Source organism: Manis javanica, chromosome 1 (assembly GCF_040802235.1).
Source record: "Manis javanica isolate MJ-LG chromosome 1, MJ_LKY, whole genome shotgun sequence".
NCBI lineage: Eukaryota > Metazoa > Chordata > Mammalia > Pholidota > Manidae > Manis > Manis javanica.
Genome location: NC_133156.1, coordinates 188,348,561 through 188,372,673, shown reverse-complemented (window position 1 = coordinate 188,372,673; position 24,113 = coordinate 188,348,561). Strand labels below are relative to the sequence as shown.

The 24,113-nt window shown below is 38.3% G+C and overlaps 1 protein-coding gene and 1 long non-coding RNA gene across 3 annotated transcripts in view; one reads left to right on the top strand and one right to left on the bottom strand.

Annotated features, from left to right (window-relative positions):
* SERTAD2 (SERTA domain containing 2) overlaps nt 1-17,082 on the bottom strand; it is a 109,188-nt gene extending 92,106 nt beyond the window's left edge. Inside the window, exon 1 of one of the 2 annotated variants that reach the window (XM_017649784.3) lies at nt 16,947-17,082. The gene's annotated coding sequence lies outside the window, so the exon portion shown is untranslated. The remainder of the gene's footprint in view (nt 1-16,946) is intronic. The other variant, XM_017649785.3, reaches the window with a different exon arrangement.
* LOC118972954 (uncharacterized) lies at nt 16,417-22,296 on the top strand. Its single transcript, XR_005062122.2, has 3 exons — nt 16,417-16,938; nt 17,976-18,138; nt 21,960-22,296. It is a non-coding gene; the product is annotated as an uncharacterized lncRNA (long non-coding RNA).
* Nucleotides 22,297-24,113: the final 1,817 nt, after the last annotated feature.

The window sequence follows — 24,113 nt, the reverse complement described above, 5'->3', positions numbered from 1 at the left end:
CATAGTTTACTTTTATCACAGCTTCAGTTAAAATTCATTTTTGAGTGCCTACTATGTGCCAAAGTGCAGTTTTTAAAAGCAGTTTATTTTTTTAATTATATTTATCTTTTTAACACAAAGGAGATTAGTGTAGTACATTTTCTGTCAGGGATAAGCTAAAAATCAACATGAATTTGCATTCCTTAAGCATACCCTCTAAACCAGAGGCACTGGCTCAAGTTGGGGCATTCAGCAGAGAAGTTAAGGTCCAAATGATTTCCTGTGGATATAGATCACACTTATCTAAACACCCTTCCTGCCTATTCTTAATGTCACAATGAAAAACTCATTCAGAGTCACAAAAACCAAGAGTTACCTACACAACCTGAAGCATTCCCAGGCCATATATGCAACTAGAAATCACGGAAGGTAATTCTTTTTATAACTGCCTGAAAATAAACTAGAAGTGGGCACTGAGAAACACAACTATTTTACATAAAAATAAGTTATATTCCAACCAGTGCCTCTCACCTCTCCCCTCCTTCCCAATGAAATTCTGATTTCTAATTTAACAGTCCTTTCATGTTGGTTTTGTCTCTTCTACTTAACAACAGAAAAGAATTACAATCCTCATCCTCCCAATCTGATAGTAGCTTTTAGAGGCCAAATGAAAAACAGGATCATCTTGTTAATAAATCTCTCCAATTACATGGGTGAGTGTAGACTTACGCTAGATTTTTCAAAAGGCTCTCTCTGAGCCAAGGGAGTGGGTTCCTTATTGTCTGAGTTCCCAAATGAGACAAGACGGTATCTGATTTTAATGCACAGATGTCTTGACTGGGGAAAAAACCTCATAAATCATCATCCCACACGTTAGATGGAAGAGGAAGTAACATAATAGAACAATTAACAATTACTAAAGAAGTTACTGAAATACAGTGAAAAGAGAGACAAAACAGTGTTAAGAAGGCCTGAATTTCAGCCATTCCACCACTTACTAACTTCTTAAATTTCTGGACTTGCGGCAGCTCATTTCTAAAATAGGAATAACTACAATTCTTCTGTTCATCACATAGGTTTCCTGTTAGGATTATAGGTGAAAATGCACGGGTAAGTACTTTACAAACAGTTTTAAAGGGCAACCCAGTATTCCTGACATTCATGAGTTTCTCAGCATTGCATGTATTCAAGTGTGAATGAAGATGATCAAAGACAGTTCTGCCAGCTGAGAATCTCTAAAGTGGGTCCGCTCTCAGCACTGCATGGGGTGACATCAGGCTGTTGTTTACAGGAGAAGAAAGGCTGCCAATTTCCACTGAACAGAAGACCGCAGTGGCCAGCCTCCTTCAGCTGCGTGTGAGCAAGAATGGACTCTTTATGTGTGGCATGTGTGTACATGCAACGGTTCGCATGGGGGGCACCAAAACAAAAAACTGTTTGGCATGTGTGCATACCAGCACACACTCTGGGTCTCAACTTTTCATGAAGATTAATCAAAATGGATCAAAATGCAACTTTCAGTTTTGTCACTCTGAAGGAAAAAAGAAACTGCCACTCTCAGAAACTTTATCCTCAGTTTGCCTTTTTAAAACCATTTTAAAGTACAACAGTTAATTCTTCATGTTCTGACAGACTCCTCCCTCAAGTTCTACAAGCATTCACTAACAAAAAGAACTATGGAGGATGTATTTCAAAGACCGAAACATATTCAGACTGCAGTCACCAAGTTACGCAGGAATTAGAAATGACTGTTTTCAGAGTGGCTGGAGTTGCTTCCTCCTCTAAGTTCAGGAAGTACTCACTGAAGCTTTTAACACACTAACTGAATCCACACTAGAGAGATATTCTGTTTAGTTTATTACTACAAAGGGAAAAAAATCTGGCTTATTAACATATGTTCATTCATGAAATTTCCTGGCAGAAAGCCACCTTATATTAAATACCATTTAGAAGGGCAAAAAGAAAATAGGGGCCACAGTCATTTGCTCTTTCTTCAACTATCCATCACCTTCCAGGATAGCAGTCAAATCAGGAATAATACGGCAACAGATCATGTTTATAACTGGCACTGAAACTTTATTTCAGACAATAAATCTAGTGTAAATCCTAACACTGGAACACTGAAGAGGAGATGTGGGAAATATTTTTGGTACCTGGAAATGTATTTTCTTTGGTCCTGTTCTAAGCATAGATGAAAAGGCAAGAAACTACAGTTCAGCAATAAAACAAAGTAGAGGAAGAACCCTGGGTTCTGTTTTGGTCTCTGCAGCTGATTATAATCAGTATAATCCTAGGTTCAAAACTTAGCCAAGATGTGCCTTATTCTCCATATCTGAGAAAGGGGAATGATAAGAGCAAAAATATTGTTCTTTTTTTTTTAGGAGAACATAAGAAAAAACAACTAGTGAAAGTCTTTTGCAGCACCACATTACAGGAATTAGAAAATGAGAAGCATGGGCTGGGAAACCAGCCTGACATTGGCCAACCCCTTAGAGAGGTGGGGAGGAAAACGTGCTAAGTAAGTAGGACATGTTGTTAGCATTTCCTTCATTTTACAGTTAGACAGTAGCACGGAAAATATGGCACCAGTTCAACTTTCCCAGGGCCAGTTTCATCAAGTAACAATAGCCACATATTCTTGAATACATCAGGAAACCTGGAAGGCCATCCCTGGGCTCCTCTTTAAGATGAATGCTAAAAAAGGATGCCAGAAAACCTTGTAGAAAAATAAGGGAGTAGTTCTAGATCATACTTAAAAACGGCTACTGCCAGTTTCATGCCTTCATGTAGTGACGAACATGTGAACACACCAGTGAATGATCATGTAGACCCTGGTAAAATGGTGACAAGTAGGAACATCAATAACATTAATTTTAGAACTGCAGCGATTTTACTGAGTGATTAGAGCTTCATATATCCTGAGCCAGTATAAAGTTCATACACTTTATTTTTAAAAGAAAACTTTATGTAAAGTAAAGCAATCAACTTAGCAGTCAAGGCCTTCAGCAAGAGGAATGGTAAGAGAAACCAAATTGGTACTAATCCTCATACTTAATACTGTCCAACTTACTTAAAATCAACTATTTGGACTTTATTTTGTTACCCACTGTGGTTGTCAAATTGACGAGATCACTATAGAGCAATTACAAATACTGACTGAGAAAACAAGGACATTGGAAGTGTAGAAAGGTCTAACTGGATTGACCAAGTGCCTGAGTTTGCACGTGACACCTCAGGGCTCCCCTGCTGCGCTCCAGTACACCAAACGCAACCTGCTCTATGGTACATGCCTTAGACTAACCCCTAATATACTTGCACACCATGCATTTGCTTCACAAACTGCCTTGTTGGGAGCACAAAGAGTTCTAAGAACTCACTACACCAGTGCTCATGGGTGACTACTGAATCATTTCGACTTCAAAGACATACCTAATAAAAGAAAATTCAGTTCCATTTCAGTAACTGACTGAACAGAACAGAACTTCTTGTTACGAAGAACTTTTTCCTAGTCATAAACATGTCTTTTTTATTGTCGCCACATAACGGTATACTGAGTTTGCACTAATACCTGCATCCAGTATTCCAAAGTTAAAGAATAAATATTCCAAAGTAACCTCATTTGTATTCCTAAGGTAAGAAGCAGGGACACTCCTAGATGGAAGGCCAACAACTTGGACAGAAAAACAACTTGAAAGCTTTAAGAGTAATTCTCATGCCAACGATGCCTACAAGTGTACAAATGGCAAAGATGAAGCAGAGGACCAAAGAAAGGGCTTGCACTTTAATTTAGGAAGTAGGAAGTCCATTAAAAAAAAAGAAAAACAAAACTTTTTTACTCATCTAATTATTCAAAATTACAAGTCAGTTTCTTCAAAAGCAGTGAAACCTGGGTCACCAGAACAGTCTCCAGAAGTCACGTGAAATGATTAGATTACACAAATCAACGAAAAGTGGTGGCCACAAGCCGTTCTTCTCCACTACCCCCAACATAGATTCTCTGCCCATCTCTCTTTCCAGTCATCACGAGATGGCAAACAGAAAACAGAGTGGCCAAATGCCTTCATGTCTCTATCAGTGATCCTACATTAGACCAAAGAGGAAATGCTTCTACTTTCATCATACTGTTCTTATGGTACATAAGTACTGCAAAAAAAAACACAAAAATTCATGACCCATGTCAGTCTAGGGCACTTACCTCTCCACAGTCACCACGTTAGTGATATCATGCAAAGTGAGCTGCAAGGGAACTTGACAGCAGTGCTGAGTAGACAGGAGTGTCCCTACATCACAAGGTTTTCATACTAAGTTAGCAAGGATGGACTGGGTCACCAGCAGGGTCCATGATTTGGTCCACAATAAAACTAAACTAATGGTTAGTTACAAATTTTTTGACAATCAATGTTTTCAACCATAATACAATTCTAATAATACCCTCAAAACTATCCTTTGTTTTTGTCCAGCTGCAAATTAAAAAAAAAAATTACCTCTCAAAATTCAGATTGACCAGTAAGTGTCTCCAAATGCTTCATGACTCACACACAGAGCATAGAGTTAAAGAGGCACAAAGCTAAGTATGGCAATATGGACTCAAGGCCCTAAAATTTCCCCATGGTATTTGGGACTTTCAGAAATAATAACAAAAATCACTCCCCAAGTACAGTCTCTTTTCCAAATAATTTGTTAGCAGCTAAGTAGGACATGTTGTTAGTACTTCCTTCAACAATTTTTCATTGGTCATGCTGAAATTTTCAGCCAAAATAAGAACTCCTAATGAAAAATGAGAACAACGAGTGACCTAGGATGTAAGTAGTTTCCCTTAGAGTCCACTCCACACAACTACAGGCCCCACCCATGTGAAGCTCCAAGACAGAGCACAGAAGTGATGGGAGCAGGGAAGAAACAAAGCCAAAGCTCTGGCAGTCATTAGAGTGTAACTCCTGGTAATGAGAGGCACATCATGCCCTGCTCTCCAACCCACTGTCACTTGGGCTTGTGTTCCATTCTCTCAGGGAGACTAAAAACGTAGGAGCAAGAAGCACGGGTGAAACACTTCTCAGTAGGGAGGGAAAACGAAGTTGAGTCAGTCCCAACTGCTTAGCCTTGATGGTTTTTTACCTGCCTGACTGAGTGTCTGAAAGACAGGAATATATGCCAATTCAACTACTAATCCCAGAAATTTGTATAGCCAACTGCATGAATGTTTCCCATGGATGACTTTTCACATCACCACAAAGCCAGCCTGATTCTATTTAGCAAATTAAATTTTACTTTGAGCTTTTGGATCTTGATCTTTGCTTTCTTTTCTTTTTGTAACACTGGGTAGTGGAAATAAAAATAAAATCTGGTATTAGATGGGAAACAACAGCCACTTCACTTTTCATTTCAGCCTCTGAGCCACTGTTTGCAAAACTTAGATGAACTGTAAAAGCATTTGTTATACCGCAAAGAGAACCTTGTCCACAAAACTTTTTTGAAGTGTTATTAAAATTAAAAATTCACCCAAACAAAATCAAACTTTGTAAGTTATAATCACAAGTCACCCTTTAAAAAAAAAAGAAGTAATCAGTAGCACTTTGAGGAAATGCAATACAAATCTCAAACTTTTTTTCTAAAACTCTACCACTTCTAACTAAAATTATAGCCACAGTGTCCTTTCTCTGGCTTCTTTAATAAAATTACAATTTATTTCAGAGTTTCTTCTTTCATTGTACTACTTCATAATTTAATGTCTACAGGACCTTCATTTGAGATATACAAGAAATATCAACATACACTTAAATAGTTCCTTTAAAAAACATCTGTCTGGCTGAAATAATTCGGGCCAGCAGAAGCTGCGAATTATAGATGGAACCATTCAAAATCTGAACATTTTCAGTGTTCACAGAGTTTACTAGATCAAGATATCTTATCAATACTAAATCTAAAAATTAAAGACAAAACGACTAATTGAAAACACAGAAGCCAATATTCAGCATCTCCAAATCAAGACAGACACCAGACTTCTACCCTTCTTTCATTCCCTTGCCATGAGGTTGGCAGGAATTAAATACTCTACTTGAGGGGTCAAGAAGGATCAACAGCTCTCTTCCAAGAGTGATTCCATAATTTAGGAAGAAAACGTGGGGGGAAAAAAGGTAAAGACCTTCCTGTGTGACTGGATTGTTTCAATTCTGCAGGACTCCACAGGTGTTTCAGGAGTGCTTTAGAAATTCCACAGGGAAAAAAAATGACAATCTTTCTCTACACATTTTGAAAAAGGCATGCCTGAACAGAGACCCTCCAGGGTTCACGTACTGGAAAACCTGTCTTTGGAAGAGGACTTGCTCACAGTGGACAAGAGAGTGTTCAGGACTAAAACAATCCAAGATTTGCTGGTCAATTAGACACAATTCTTTTTAGAAAGTAAGTTCTGGAAACACCAGAGCCACTAAACTACCATGATAAGCCCCGATTTTTCCCTAGTGTCAAACACTTGGTCTATCCTGGATAAATAAGACACTATAATTCAAATACAGCATTTTATTTTGCTGACTTTTTAACAAGTCACAGTGCATTTCTTCTAATAAAAGGGGAAAATCTATTTCAACTTTGTTATTTTTACTGATAGTGAAATTAAAGAGATTTCTGTTCACATTTGATCTGAATCTTGATAAATATGTACACCCTGTTGACAGTTTCCCTTCCCTGCCTTTGGAATAATATAAAGTGAAGATGAAATATCTAAGAAAAAACGGGATGGGGAAAGATAGGTTAATGGAGGGTATCTAACCAACGTGCAAAATTCACATGAGATGCTATACCCTAGATACCAAGGTCAGAGGATAATAAGGACCCAGTTAAGGGAGAGTCACTCACACGTGCTCACTAGTACAGGATGAGGCAGTGTCAAAGGAAAGCAGAATTTTCTATAAAATGGAAAGGAGAGAAGAGAAAACTGAAAATAGCATTTATTAAACATCGACTTTGTGTTTGTTGTTCTACCTATTTTGTATCATTAGTAACCACAGAGCTAGATATCACTGTTGCCACTTTACAGCAAAGAAAACGAGGGACCAGCGTTAGTAATGAACAGTTAGCAGTACCCCACGTCCATTCTTCCCTTCCTCTCCCTAAGAAAACCCATCCCTGCGTTAGATGTGGGCAGAGATGCCCCATCAGACAGGGAAACTGACAGTCTGACACCCAGTTCAGAGGTTTCTGACTTTCTCCGAGCACCGTAACGTGTGGATGTGAACCAGCTTGAGGAGGGAGCCGGAGCCGGAGCCGGAGCCGAGGAGGAGTCTGGCACACCAGAAAGACACTAAAAACTGAGCCACTGAGTTGACTAACCCTGGAGCCTGCCTACCTCTGGATCTGCTGTGAAATAACAAATTTCCTGATGATTACAGCAAGCCTGAGGGTGGTTTCTGAAAGCATCCTGATAGAAGAATTTAACTTCTCTGAGGTCATCTGCAGTAAATGGCAGAGCAAGAATTTGAACCAACATGGTTCTGACTCAAAATGGCTTTTTCTACGAAACCACATTGTGGCATGAACTTTGATAAATGTCTTTTCTCATGATATGATCAAGTGCAATGGAGAGCTAGAAAGGATCTTACCTCACCATACATAAGAAAATGCACTGACCTCAGAAAAATGAAGTGGTGGCCTTCTTGCAAACATAAAAAAACATCTTTAGCAGAAATTCCCAAAATTTCATATTCTTCATAACTTCTCACTTTATATGTATTTTATTTTTAGTAGAATATCAATTCACTTGTCTTTAATAAATGGATTTGAGCTCTTGAAAAACATTTCCAAGTTATTAATTTTCTTAGGTGTGACAACAGTATTGTGGTTATATAGGAGAAGGTTCTTATTCTCAGGAGATGCACACAGAAGTATTTAATGGTAAATGAGTCGTGATATCTAAAAATTACATTCACATGGTATAAAAAAGTATACATATAAGGGGAAAGGATCACAGAGGCTCATAAATTACTGAATCTAGGGAGAGGGAATATGGGCGCTGTTGAATTATTCTTTCAAGTTTTCTACAGGTTTGAAAAGTTTTACAATGTAAGTTTGCATGTTGGGGGACATGACATGGGAGACAGCACTGCAGGGTACAGTGTGGCTGTACATTGAAATAACCTGGGCACTTTTAAACATACTAAGCCAGGGCTTCACCCCAGGTTGCGGCCTGCGCATGGGTAATTCTACTTAAGCCCCCTTGGTGGGGTAGGAAGCACTTCAGCTATACAATCAGACCTCATTAATACTCTGGTAGTCCCAATCCCATAAAGACAGCTCTGGAAACTTTCCTAAACTATTTTTATTCATGAAAAATTGCCAGGTTTTTAAACTTATTGTAAGCATTAATTCCAACAATAAAGGAAATTTCCTGAAACATAAATTGGGTGACAGAAGGAATCTCCAATTAGTAGTAAACCACCACTTTAACAAACATATATTAAGCCTTCTGTGCTGTGCTAACGACCAGGGGCACAAGAACAAAGCAACTTAGTTCTTCCTAAACAAATCTATCCAGAGTCTGTGGTCCAACATAACAAAATTTCATTTGTAAAAGTGTTTTTAAAAAAAAAGGAGCAGTATTTAAGAAGCATTAAGCCATTTAACCTCTTTTTAAAAAAAGTCTTACTAAAATTATGCTCTTTTATTCATGCCAAGATGAGTCATAATCTGTTAAACTATAAGGGTAGGAGGATTCCTTGAAAATCACACAACTCCAAATCTCCACATTCAAACTTGTGCAAATTGCTTAAAGATACTCCCGTGAGCCTTACATACGGAAAAAGGCTCTCTAGGGTCCTATATCTAAATTTCAGCTGGTGTACAGGCCTCCTCAGTTCTATTTGTCTTTCTTAAAATATATGTGTCTGGGGTATGGGACAGAAGTGAATTAATGGTAGATAAAGTAGATTAAAAAAATATATGACAAACTTAAAAAATGTAATTCTTATAATAGGAATTTTATCTTGAAAATATACTTTACAACTTAAGTGGCTTTTAAAGGTAAGTTTTATTGGTATACGATAAATGCATATACTTAAAATGTATAATTTGGTAAGTGTTGATGTACGTTTATACCCTTGAAACCATCACAGCAATCAAGATAATGAACATAACTATCTTGGGTGGGCTTCTGAATCAAATACATGTCTTATAGTTCCTGCACAGACACAGTTTTCAGGAAAAGAAACTCTTGATAGAAATTGTTATTTAAAAAAACAAAGAGGTCTATACACAAGTGTCTAAATAATCAACAGATAAAATAAACATTAGGCTTTCGGATTTATTTTCCCTGATTTAAATCTAAGACACAAGTATGTATTACATATTCAACCTTAGATTTAGGTCCAAATAAACAAAAATATATACTCTAAAAACAAAGATTCGTAATATTTTTTGAAAATCTAGGAAATTGAAAACAACATCCATAGTCACATGGCATTATGTTTCAGAATTTAAAAATGCATACACGAGGAGTTCTGGTTAATTCCAAAGCAAAACAATTCTGAAAGGACATACCTACATATTAGAGCAATTAATACAGACTCCCCGAATTTGGCATATCAGGCCCAAAGCATGCCCATCTCACAGGCAGGGCTGATCCAGGAAAAACTGAGGAAGAAAGAACGTGTCTTCAGTAGCTGCTCAAACTTCCTTTTTCCTCCCTTTTAAGTGTTTCTTCCACTTTTCAGGGAGCTCCCCTTGTCCACATCAATAAGGAGGGCCCTCATTAATGCATCAGGCTTCCCAAGGCTGTGGAATAATTTCCATCCTCAAGAACTTAAGTCCTATGCCCAGTGTGTCCACATACGGTCTACACTCAGGCACAGAGCCCCTGCTTCCCACAGGGATAGCTAGCCACTGTAATAAATGGATGGAAAGTGTGCTCCATTGCCTCTCTTTCCTTTCCCGTTGAGGAGTTGCAATAGCTAGAAATAACCCCTGCTAACCATGCTGGAACTTCAGAAAGAAGATGGATTCCCATGAAGGGCACCCAGGGCCTCTAGAGCAAAGTCTGTCCAACCCAGCTCTAAGCTTACCCTAATGGCCTACACCAGACTTCCCATCAGGCTAAACCCCATATTGCCTAATACAAGAAATTTAATTTTCACGTGAGGATCTTTTGTCTCACTAATGTGAACACCACCATGAACAGGTGCTCTGTCTTGCCAGTTCCTGATACCCCCAAGTGCTTAAACATGTATTAAATATTTATGAATAAAAATAAATTAACGAAAATCATTATGTCATGTCATATCGTATTAATGCTACTGGTACTGAAAAAACACTTAAGATACATCTACTTTAATGTTTGAGATAAGTGTACACTAAGGGTTTTATTTGTTTAGGAAAGCACACACTTTTTACAAAGAAACAAAAAATTAGTTTTCTGTGTACACCAGATAAAGCAAACTTAAAATTTTCTTATTAATTGTGCAATATAGCTGAGATGACTACATTTCCATTGTGCAATTTTCAGTGTCACACTTTTTTCAGGCTTTGTCACCACAAACACAAAGCAAAGAGAGAGAGCAATTTTAAAGGTATAAAAAAAAAAAGGAGGAAAAATTTCAGACCATGTCCGCTGTTAGGTTTACCAGGGTTCACAAATGAGGATGATTTACATACCTTCTGGTGGAAACCTCTGGCAACACTACAGGTTTTTAACATTTCAACTCAAACTCAAATGAAAGTTGTCCATTCAAGTGGGAATTTTTTTTCCAGGATTTAGGATTATTTTCATATCAAGTCAAACGGTATAAAACCCATATAAAGAAATCGCACTTTTTCTCAGATCATTATTACACAATGTTTAGTTATGATTACTCCAAATCATAAATAAAAAGTTCTATATACACCACAATAGCTTAGAATGTAATTTCTACAGGGACAAGAATATTTGTCTCTTTTCTTCACTGTTGTAATTACATGTGCCTTGTAAGAGTAGCTGGCACAAACTAAATGCTCAACGAATATCGGTTGCATGAACTGAATATACGAATAAATGGAAGCCAGGAATGAGACATAGGGTGCAAAAAAAAAAAAAATTCAAACTTCTTCCATGAGGCATAGTTGTCAAAAAGTACAATTTACTGTAAAATCTCTTACTGATTCAACTCAAAATGTAGTTATCTAATCTTATATTTGAATTCTTGAAATAAAATGTAACAATGGACTATTTGTTTTCTAAATCAAAAGGAGGAGTCATTTTGTTTAATCAGATGGAAAGGTTTTCTACTCCTGAAACCTGAATGATGTCAGGTATTCTGAGAAACTATTAAAAATTCTCTCCAAATCAATGGATTTTGGTGTTTAGGAAAATTGCTACTCCCAGAATTTTTATGTAAACCTTTTTTGTTTAAAAATACATATTCCCTTTCACACTCTTTGGTTTTCTGGGTAAAAAGAACTCTTAAAATCAAAACAAAAGTTAACTCAAAGAGATACATTTCCTTTGAGTTGAAGCCACAGGAGACAATATAAGCTGATGGTCATTTTACAGGAACCATTTATCATTCAACAATGGTGAACCCTGGAAAACCTCATAGTAGACACAGTCCGATGTTCTGTCTGGTTTTAAGAAGTTAAAAACAAAACAAAACAAAGTAAAGGAACTGCTCTCTTCACTCCTAAGGTGATGTTCTCAGGCCAGCCACCCCCACGGGTAAGGTGGCTACTATGGTCAATGCTTCAACAGCTCTGAGCTCACCCAGGGCACCCAGCACAGAGCAGGCAAAACAAAGCTTGAGTGTTTGAGATGTTTCAAGGTAGTGTGAACAGAAAAAAATTCTGAGGGTATCCCCCAGTAAGAGAGATTAATAGAAAGGCAATACAATAAACACATCACAGTTTCCCTTTGCACCACCTCACATAAGCTAAAACTTGGTTTCAGGTTTACAAAATGGCCCCTTAAGTTTTGTGTAGATAAGATGATCAGAGAGCTCATCTTTTGAAATAAGGCAAAGCAAATTTTCTCTGTAGAAAGCCTTTGGCTCAGTCTCACAAAAGCAGACTGAAAGAAATGAAACCCCTAGTCCATGCCTTATACAGAGGCAGAAGCAAAAGAGAGCAAGAGAAAAAATCCTCCTGTGATCAAGGAAAAAGAAACCAATGCAAAAAGAAGGTACAGCAAAATAAGGAAGATGCTGCATTGAAGGCAATCTCATGGGGAATATTAAGACAATTGAAAAATGATGACGGAACAAAGAAGAGAGGGTTGCAAAAAACATAAAATTTACATGAAGGGTGGACTGGGTATTTTACTTAATATCTTAAAGGTAAACATTCAATACTAAAGAGTTATATACCACCACACAAAACATTACAAACATCAATGTGGACTTTAAATTCAAAACTGAAGAAGAAATCTGATCATTCGAAGTTTCCATCATTTGGATATTGAACAATTTGGACACACAGACAACATATTTTTTAAAGCATTTGAGGATCACTGTTCACTATACTTAATATTAGCTGGAATAAACAATATTTCTTTGTGGGCCCCACTTGCTTTAATAGGTCTTACTTTGAGTACACTATAATTTCATTTCCACTTTAAAAAGTGAGTAACCATGACACTTTGACAATTCTGCTAATAACCGCAGAGAGGTAAAGCTGAACTCAAAGAAACTTATATAATATGCCAACTCTGGGCTTCTGATTTATAAAGACTCCTAATTCACTTTTAGGGAGAAGAGAAAAAACTAGTTTGTTAAAATGTAGTCTTTCCACACGTTTTCACTCCCCTTCTAAATAAAATATTAGCTGGAATAAATGAAATCCTCCAAGCCATTATATTCTGAAATGTGCACATTTCACTGTATTCAAGGTACGAAATAAACAAGACATCCTACAAACAAGTAATCCTTTTGAAATTTAAAAGTAAATAATGATTAATTTTTCTCTTTGAATATACATCTAATGGAACCTGATCTATCTGAACATTTTTCCTGCAATGCATGTCAAATCTTACAAGCTTTCCCTTAATAAAATTTATTATCTTCTAGGTACAGAAAGTTTTTTCTTACAGCATCAACATCTGCTATAACCCAGGATGGTTATAGCAACTCAGTATTAACATTTAAAATTCCATTCATTAAATTACAGTGCCTTGCCTCTTTAAAAGGTACCATATACATTCTTGTGAACATACCACTAAGAAGTCTCTCCAAATATAAAGTTAAAAGGAAAAATGTCCTTCAGATGAAAGATCTAAAAGGTCACAATTTTTAAATAATGATAAACAGATATCCATTTCTGAATGCTAATGTTTACTTTACATTTGCCTGCATTTTATCCTTCTCCAACTCTTTTAAAAAGCACTTAAAACTTACCCCTAAAACATCCTTTCTGAGTGTAGGCAGGGTAACTGCCTTCCCTCCTTCCACTGAAAGGATAAGAACATGGAGAGCTGTGGAGGTTAAGTATAATGCTAAAGGTCATGTGCCAATCAGTAGCACTGCTCAGTCTAGACTCAACGGACCTTAATTCTAACTTTATGTCAACAGATAATGCATATATTTTCTTTCTCCCCTTTTGATCACTGACAAGAGTACATGGTTATCCATTTTCCTACTGTTGGAAGACAAGAATAGAAATCACAAGCCCTAAAATCACATGCATATGTAAAATACTAATAAATACTTGAATGTCTTCACAAAAATGTTGAATGAAATAAAGAGATGAGACAGAAACAATGTCATCCTAAAATGTATTAAGTGGAAAATAAGCGACCTGCCATATTCCAGACCAGACACTTAGGTGTGGTTTCTAAGTGTCTATAAATTAATTTTTTTTTAAGTTTCATTTTAGATTGGCTGCTTTAAAAGTATATGAACAAAAAAGGGCAGGTTTTCTAAAATCATTGTTTTAGCCAGTGAAAATGTAATACAGTCAACAAAATTGGGTAACTGGTGATTTGGTTTAACAAAGAATTATTTATACAAAATTATCCACAGTGTAGTAGATAAAATTCACATATTTGAAAAGTTTTAACAATGCTATGGAACACTGTAACACTTCTGAATAGATTAGTATTCAGATTTCACTACTGACATCTCTTTCATGAAAGATTATTTCTTGCACTTTATAATTTCAGAGAGCGCGGTGATTAAATTGGATTTTATTGACAAGTAAAACAGAATGATTCTGTAAATAAGGTGGTAGGCACCATCAATTCTGTTTATTTAAAAATATATATTTCCCAGATATGTAATGCTATTAAATGTGATAAAGTTTAAAGTTTAAGTGTTTTATTTACTAATTACATATACCTCCTTTATGATCCCTATTACACTATTTACTAGAGCTATTTCAAAAGCTAATTATTGAGATTGTTCAAGAGAAAGTTACACTCTTGAATGGAAAGAAATAAAAATTTGGTCCTTAAGGAAATGATGCCATTTTATTTTCACAGTGTTACTTTGATAAATTATCTTTATTATTTTTAATTCAGAAGCCAATAATAACATCACATCAACATTTAGGATATTCAAAATCTAATTTGTATAATTCGCATTAATTCTAATAACATCCACCATAGGAACAGAAAGTCTGGGAGTCAGAAAGTCTTATAATGAAAAATGAACACATCAGGCATCCAAGGAAGATACTACATATGTACTTCTCAGACTATTTTAAGTTTCATCTTCAAAATGAAAAACATTTTCTTAATAAAACGTAAGCTATACTGTAATTCCCCTCATTTATTCTCTACTTACAAAAATGAGAACATAAAATTTCAACTCAACAATACAATCAATATTTTTCCCAATATCACTTATGAAGTCATACAACTCTTCATCAACAACCTGAGAATAACATTATTTAACTCGTTCAATTGCATTCATTAAACTTCTTTACATACCAGGCACTCAGATAACAGCAAATGTGTGACAAGCATTATAACAGAGGTATATGTATTCTATTTTTCAAGTTTAAATGACAGCGTGATCAACTCAACTCATCTAATAACTAAATTTCAGAAACTATTCATAAACTCGTTTAAAAGTATAAATCTCATAAGACATCATGCATAAGAATTCTGCTTTTTTCACTGACAGCAATGGTTCTTTACCTTTACCAAAATATTACTTCCAAATAAAGTCACCCACTTTTCAACACATACAAGAAACATAGCAGAGAATTAAACTTAAAATACCAAACACTAGTCAAGATCTCTGCATACATTAACTCATCCAGACCTCACAATAACCCTATGAAGTAAATGCTTCTATTATCCCCACTTTACAAACAGTGAATCTGAGATTAACTTGACCAAGGTCCAGAGAGAGCAAGAGAAAATGCTGGGACTTGAACCTACAGTCTGCCTTAGGAATCTCCACTCTTAACCACTATACTATAGGTATCCTTTCTGTGGACAGTGATGATAATGGGAGAGATAACACAAGTGCTCTATGATATGCATTCTCTCCTTTGAGAAAAAAGTCATCCTTCCTATTTACAGGAAAAAAAAAACAGCACAAGGCCAGGTTTGAAACTTAACTAAGGTCAAAGAGCCATCAAGCGACAGAGGCCAGAGTCAAACTCAGGCAGCATGGCTTCCCCTATGCTATGAGGCCTCTCAATAACGTCGTCTTACACTCATAAAAAGAGCCACATGATGAAATTCATTAAACAATTCAAAAAGGCTTTGTATAAGTCTTCCTGAAACCCTTTCCAAGGTTTTGGGGCTTATGACAAGCAATTCCATAGAACATCATTTACATTTCAGTCAACTTTACTACTTTGGGCTGATCATAAACACATTGCTGCTCTTTAAAAAGGAATCTTGTAGAAACTTGGCAGACTTCAGTACAGGAACAGTCTATTCTTTAAGATTAAATTTAGTAACAACTTATTCTGGCTAGTCTGAAAGAGAAGGAGAGAATGAACTACTAAAAGGCCTTTCCTGTACTTTAGTATTTCCAAACATGTTTGGTTTGGCCTAATTTGAAGCTTGTGGACAACTAGACCAGACCTTGATTCAAAAAGGGTAAAACCCATTTTAAATAGGCTGAATTCTCAAAAGTAACCTCAGAAGCTGATTCAGAATAACTATTTCTCATAATTTTTACTTTTACTTCATATTGAATGTTAATGATGCATAAGACAAGATTCTCGTAAAGCATACAGGGGCAGTATGTATTTTGAGCTACCACTAACACAGAAATCAAATAAAAAATTTACGAAATTTTGTGACATGACATTGTTTAGGAGCAATCAGGTATACAAAGGATGAATATAAAAGAAAAAATCCGTATGTATTCTTAACACACCCCACTGTGCCCAGTGACTGAGAAATAAAAAAAATTCTGTGTTGCAATGCTTCACTAGAATAGAGGTGAGCTAAAGATGAAGTGTCAAGCTGGATTCCCATCTTACCTTGCTTTCCTCCAACAGGTTCAAAGACTTTGTAACCTCTACTTTAATACTGAATTTATTCAAAAGGGAAGCCGTAAGACTATTTTAAAATAAAAACAATAAGCCATACCACTAGACTACCTATTTCCCTTGCTCTGTCATAATCACACATTCAAGTTAGAAATAGCTTTCGCTTTGCCTTTATTGAAAAAAAGTTGAACTTTGACTTGGAGAAAAATGTACCCATTATTCGTTTTTTCACTTCTGCAGGTCACAGAGGCTGTCAGATCACATCGCTGACTATTACCGTGCTCACTAAGCATCCTAGGGACAGAAAGCGTGCCATTACCGCTCATTTTATAAGTATTATAATGCCCCGATGGTGAGTCTGGCAATACCTAGAAATACAAGGCTGGTGAATAAGGAGTTGAGGGGCGGGGGAAGAGGGAGCGAGGAGGGAGGCAGTCTCCACCTCAAATCCACGCCGGACCAGGATCCTCCAGCCCACAACGTGATCGCTGCCCTCCCCAAAGTGGACCGCTATATACAGCCTCTTCCCAGATCCCCCGCCCAGAACCCAATACGGTACTCACCCTTCTGCGAAGAAGTCGGCACCGGGTCCAGCTCCGAGACGGGCTGAGGCGGCAGCGAGGGAGGGGAAGTCTGGGCTGTGGGCGGGGGGTGTCGGTGCGTCACTCCAGTGCAGGACGGTGAGTTCCAGGGGTGGGAGCCGAGAGCAGCAGAGCAATCAAGGCACAACCGAAAAGGGAGAAGCGGCGGTGGGGGTGGGGGTGGAGAGCCCCCTCCCTAAAATAAACCCTCCGGCCCCTGCGACCCCCTACCCCAGGGAGGGAAATATAAAAACCAGGGGAAATAATAGACTGACAAATCTCTAAAACAAGGAGCGAGGAGCAGACTTTAATTTAAAAGGGGGGGAAATTGAGCGAGGGTTGGAGGGGAGACAGAGTGGCTCTGGGTCTATCCCATGCCTTTACAGTCCCCAAACAGAGGAGGCTGGCTGAGGGGAAGTTGCAGCGGCTCCCGAGGAGGAGGAGGGAAAGGAGGAGGAGGAGGAGGTTACACCGTAACAAGTACAGACAGACAGCCATGGATCAGAGGGGCGCTATGAGCAGGGGCGGCCGCGGCGGGGCTGGCGGCGGCGGCGGCGGCGGCGGCGGCACCGCCTGCTCGGCTCACTCAAGACATTTAATTGGATTGATGGGTTGTGCAGTGACTCACAGACTTTACAGAGTCGTACAGCAGTCCCCGCCCAGCTGGACACTGGAGATGCGGCGAGAACGGGCGGGGAAAGGGGGCAGAGGAAGAGCCGGAGGGGAGGAGGTGACTGAGAGGGCGAGGCGTTGAGAGGCGGGGAGCAGAGCCGAGCCACCCAATGGCGAGACCCGCCGCTCCGACGGGCGTGGGCCTCTGCCAATAACGGTGCGGCTCGATAGGTGGCTGGCTTCGCCCCTGGCCCAATGAGTCTTCTAAGGACACTGCCACGAACGGGGAGGGGAAGGAGAGTCGGGGGTGGGGAGAGGTGGGTGGACGTTGAAGTCGGGGGTGGAGGGAAAGAAGAGGCGCCGGAGACCGGCGGAGTCACTCTGTTCTCCTCGCTCCAGAAGTGTTCCTTCCACCAATCCGAGGGCCACAGGGGGCTGATGGACGCAAGGGTGTGGCCAATGAGGAGGAGAAGATGCTGCCCCGAGCCAGAGGGGAAGGAGTGGGCGGGCCAACGCCCTCCCCTCCTGCCCGCGGCCGGGTCCTCCCTCCCGCCGGCTTCGGGTCAGTCACGCAAATAACTGTGTGAGGGTTGGGGCCGCGCAGGGGGCGGGGAGAGTGGGGGCGTGGGGGCGCGGTGGAGGAGCCGAGCTGCTGGCGGCGTGACAGAGATAGGGACTGGCTGCGCTGCGACTCCGCGCCGGCAGGAGGAGGCGGCGAAGGCTGGCTCGCAAGCGGCAGCAGCGGCTGCTGCTTATGCAGCTCCTGCTGCTCAGCCTCTGCCTTGCGAGGCCGGGGAGCCCAGCGGCCAAACCCCACACGCGAGGGGCAGCCAGATTTAGAGTGACTCAGGTCAAACTTTGCCCCACGTCCATTCAGTGCCCACTCTCGGGAAGAGCTCCGTGTGACGTCCTGCGGGGCTGAGCTCTGGGATCTGAGGAAACTGGAAGCCAGACACAGGAGGCTTGGCAATAGCATTTGCCTCCTTGCTTGACTATTCTCTGGGGAAGTCAGGATAGGGTGTGGACAGGTTGAAGCAGCTTCTGAATACATACCATTTCTCTATCAAGTTTCTGGAAAGGCACCTCTTAACCTGGCATGAGCAAAACTTTTTTTAAATACATGAATGTACTTAAGCTTTCTTTCACCCTTCCTCCCGCCCACACAACACTTTCCCACTTCTCTCCCACCCTCCTCACCAGGTACCCTGAGGACAATGTTAGGGAGCATTCACTACTAGATCTCACTGCTAGTTCCCAGGAGCTTTGGCTTTTTCCTGATTTCATGCCTACAGTCCCGTAATCACTTCACAGACCTTAACACTTTCCACACACTTGTACTTGGAAGTACCAGTGGTCACCAGTAAACCTGAAGAGTAATGCCCACAAAGGCAAATGCACCTGCAAAAATCTACCTTCTTTCCCACAAGGTGCCTTTCTGTATGTTATTTGAAATTTACAATTGCTTCCTATCAAGAAACCAAAGAAAGGCAAATCATACATCACACCCCTACAGGAAGAGATTTTCAAATCCACTTAGAATACCCAATACCCACTTGAACAGACAAGTGAACTAGAGAGACCTAGTGTTGATCTAGAGCCTTGAAATGGGCAAAACAATTTTATGTTCATACTTAGATTAAAACCTACAGTGGTCTGGAATTCAGAGGACAGAATACGTGTACATGAAGGCTTACTCTAGGCATAGAGGTTTCCTTGATTATTGTCATTTTTAGGATACAGATCCTTCCCTTGAGCCATAGTGTGAACACTCAGTCTGACACCTCTTACCTCTTCTCTTTTTTATTTTATTCCCACTCCATTTCAGACTGTAGTCCTGAGTCCACCTAAGGAAATGAACTGTTGCTGCAAACTTCTTGTAACACCTAACTTGCATTTGTGTTGCCCCTCTTTTATTAAAACTCCTTTGGAATCGGGCAGTGTAAGGAGGCCAGTGTCCTCACCTCAGGACATACTCATTTGAAGAAGGTGGGCACTGTTCCCTTAGCCAGGTAACCCTCTAATAATCTAAACAAACTAGATCCCTCATGTGGGAAAAAATTTCTAGTATGGGCTATTCTACTACATTTAAGAATGTGCTGAAAAATATTTAGAAAGCACTTTTTTTTTTCTTCCACTGTCAGGTCATTTTATGGCTCAGGTGAGAGCATTATCTTGCATATATAGAGGGTACTAATGACACACAAGATTTTGAGTCTAGACATACACTAGTATCTGCCGGAGGATCTCCGAATACCCAGGGTTAGCATCCTGTGGCAGAAGTTGCCCCCTTGTTTGTTTTTGGCACACCTCCAATCCACCCTCCCAACTCCCCAAGCCCCCACCCCCGCCACCATGTGTTTTTCTAATTCTGAGCTCCCCCTATTTCAGTATTCCCTAAATCGTTTACAGTCCACCCAGATTCCTGGGTCTGCTGTCAGATATAGTAAATCACCATCTCTGTGGGACCTGAACATTTGCTTTTTAAACAAACATCCCAGGTGACTGGAATAAATATTAAAATATCAAAATAAACTTTTGATTTGAGAACCCTTGTTTATTCTTTCCTTTTGAAAATTTGAGAACCCCTATTCTTCCTTTCTTCTTATCTTCCTTTCTCACTTGTATCTGTACCCTTTCTCTCACATGTATTTCCTTTCTCCTATATATTTCCTGTTTCTCATTACTATAATCATCTTCCTTTCTACATTTCTTGTGCACAGGCCTGTATCATATACTGTCATATACAAGAAGATGAAGCTGGAAAATTATCTTTCATAAATATCATAGGCATACCTTCTAACTACACTTCAAAGTACAGAAAAGTTAAATAATTTTGGATTGAAAATATCACTGTAATTGATGTCATATATGAGCCTACAATATGTATGAAACCTACTTGTTTATGGTTTATACAAAATTTCACCATATAAAAAAATACATTTAGATTGATAATGTCATTTTTCTTCTAACCAGTGGAATGAGACTAATGATGTACTAAGTACTGTGATAATCCCCCAAAAAAGGTGCTATATGAGATGTTTATTGTCTCAAAGAGTTTATAGTCTAAATGAGGGGCTCAAAAGTATACACATGCAATATTTAAATAGGAACCTGAGGAAAAGTCTAGGGAGAGTTTAAGCATGTTTGTCAAAATAAGCAAGATTTGGTTCATCTTTATCTAGTTTTCCTTTTGCTTATCTATACTTTCCAATTTGTTATGATTAAGAATGATATATATAATTTTTTATCTAAAATAAAACATATAAGCAATATGTGATAATAAAATATTTCCCTTTTACTGTTACTTATTTATATGTGGTTGTAGCTGATCTCTTCCATTAGATTATAAGCTCTTTTAAAATGGGTTTGAATATATATATTACCCACATGGACCAGGAAGCAAAAGCATGTGTTTATTGAGAATAGAAGATTCAACCCAGGTCTCATAGAATTCTCAAATAATAAGTGCATCACTTCTTAATAATAAGAACTTTTAGAAAACTAGGAACTAGGAAGAAGTTACCTTTATGAAGGACCAAAAGGTACAGCAAAAAAAGACAAATATCATATGATTTCACTTATATATGGGATCTAAAAAAGAAACAAACAAACAAACAAAACAGAAATAGACTCATAGTCACAGAGACCAAACAGGTGGTTGCCACAGAGGAGCAAGGTTGGGGGATGGATGAAATAAGTGAAGAGGAAAAGCATTAGTGAGAATGTTTGAAAACTTGATCTGGGTGATGGTTGCATGAGTGTATACATATGTCCAAATTCATCAAGCTGCACACTACAATTTGTACATTGTATTATATGTACCTCAATAAAAAATAATCGTTTTTCAATGTACAGCAAAAATACTAGTTAATATTTACTCTAAACACATTCTATTTAAGTATGAGCAAGACAAGGTTGTCACTACTATTTAACATGATGCTGAAAGTCCTGGCTAACAGAATAAGATTTGTAAAAGAAAGGAATTAAATAGAAGAATCAGAAGGAAAGAGATAAAACTGGGATTGTTTCTTGTAATATGATCAACCACATATGACACCCAATAGAAACAACAAGATGAGACTAATGATTTGTATTGGGGAGTCTTGCTGTATCAATTAGCATTAGGTTTGGCTATAAGTAACAACACACAAACACACACAAACAGTAGCAAACTTGCTCACAGTTAAATAGAATGTGTTTAGAGTAAATATTAAGTAGTATTTTTGCTGTACATTAAAAAATTTATTTTTATTGAGGTACATACAATGCACAAATTGTAGTGTACAGCTTGATAAATTTGGACGTGTATACACTCATGTGTATACTATAAGTAAGAAAAGAATTCAGCAAGGTGACAGATTCTTTTCTCCCCTTCTTCCATAGTACTACACTTTTTTTTAGCAGGACACACAGCCAACCAGAATAAAGACAACATTGCCAGCTTCCCTTATAGCCTGTGTTGCCATGTTCCAGGCAATGGGTTAAAAACAGAATTGATACATACATCCATAAAGGGCAAGGTATGCCCCATCCTCTTTCCTGCCATCTGAAATGAAGACATAATGGCTGGAGCTTTAGCAGTCATCTGAGACCATGAGCTGACCTTGAGTAGGGAAACCACACACTGTGGAGCAACAAGACAGAAGGCATCTGCTATACAAGCACTGGCCCTAAAGCATCCATCTGCAAGTATCTTCTTGAACCTCAATAAATCTTATCTCCTTCATGCTATTGTTTGTGTGTATGTGTGTGTGTGTGTTATTACTTATAGCCAAACCTAATCCCAATTGATTCAGCAAGACTCCCAAATACAAATCAATGCATGAAAACCAAACGCATTACTACACACTACAACTAACAAACTAGAAAATAAGATACTATTTACAAAACAACACAACTATAAACTCTCCAGCAATTACACTGAGAGAAAACACAGAACGTTTATAGAAAAAAAGTTTAAAAAGTTAACACTATTAAAATATTTCAAAGAAGACCTAAATAGAGGTATATATAACATTTGTGGATAGGATTATATAGCATTATTAAGATATCAATGATCTTGAAATTTATTCATAAACTCAGTGCAAACCACTCAAAATTTAGCAGGATTTGAGGAATTTAAATCTAAAATGCATATGGAAGACTAAATCTCATTATAATCTGGTCATTTCTGAAAAAAATCACAGAGGGGAAATTTACCCTCCTACATAGTAAGACATATTATAAGTTACAGTAACAGACGTGTACAATGGTAGAAGTAGAACAGAATAAAGAACTTAGAAACAGTCCATTTACCTTTGAGAACTTGGTATGTGATAATGGTAACATAACAAATCCATAAGGAAATCATGTTGAGATAGTCAACTATTGTAATAATACTACATAATAAACAAACCCAGACTATCAGTGGCTTATAACAGCATTTGTTTTTTCTCCCTCATGGGCCTGTGTGTAAACTGAGATTCTGTTGATCTCATCTGGGCTCATCAAGACTTGGTTGGGCTCAGCCACATTCCACTTGGCATGGCTCCAGGACATAGGTTAAATTCAGGTCTTCATTGCTTGTTTATTCTGACAATGACAGAAGCCCAAGAGGTGAAGGCAAATCACTCAAACACATTTAACACCTCTGCTCCCATCATATATTCTAACATTCCATTGGCCAAATTAGTCACATGACCAAGTCCAAGATCAACAGTGGAAGGTGGTACAAAATCACATAGCAAAGGACATGGGTATATAATTCTACAGCAGGGAGGACATGAAGGATTGGGAGCGATAATCCCACCTAATATAGAGGCTTTGTTTCATACATAATGTTAGGAAAATGGATTCACCATGGAGAAAAATTAAATTTTATCCATAGCTTCTATCATATGTAAAGGTGAGCTCTAGATGAATTTAAAAAAAACCTAATGGTGAAAGGAAAAACTATAAAGCTCACAGAAATTAAAAACAGAAGAACAGCTTTGGAATCTTAAGACAGGAAAATGATTTCTTAAATAAGACTGAAAGCATTAACTGTATAACCAAAAGAATGATGAACTTGACTACAACAAAATTAAAGTTTTCTGTTCAACAAAGAATACCATAGGCAAGAGAAAATTGATGGATTGAGAGGTATTTCCAAGGGCTAAAACCAACACAGATTAATACCTAGACTATATGAGGAATTAACCACAAATCATTGAGGAAAAAACAAAACAGGAAACACAACAGAAAAAATAGCCAAAGGATATAAACAAATTTACAGAACAGAACCTGTGAGGCTAACAAGTAGATGAAGAGATATGCAACCTCACTTGTAACCAGATAAATGTGTATTAAAACAAGAATTTATTTACATCCATTAAATAGCAAAAATGTGAAAGCTGGATAGCATCAAGTGTTGGCTAGGACAGGAGGAAGTGCAAACCCCATGCACTGATGCTGGGAGTGAAAGCTGGTACAGTCATTTTGGAGTTATCCAGCAATCCTTAATGAAATGTAGTGGGTGTCTTCCTGATAGCCCAGCAGTCCCACTCCTGGAATATACAC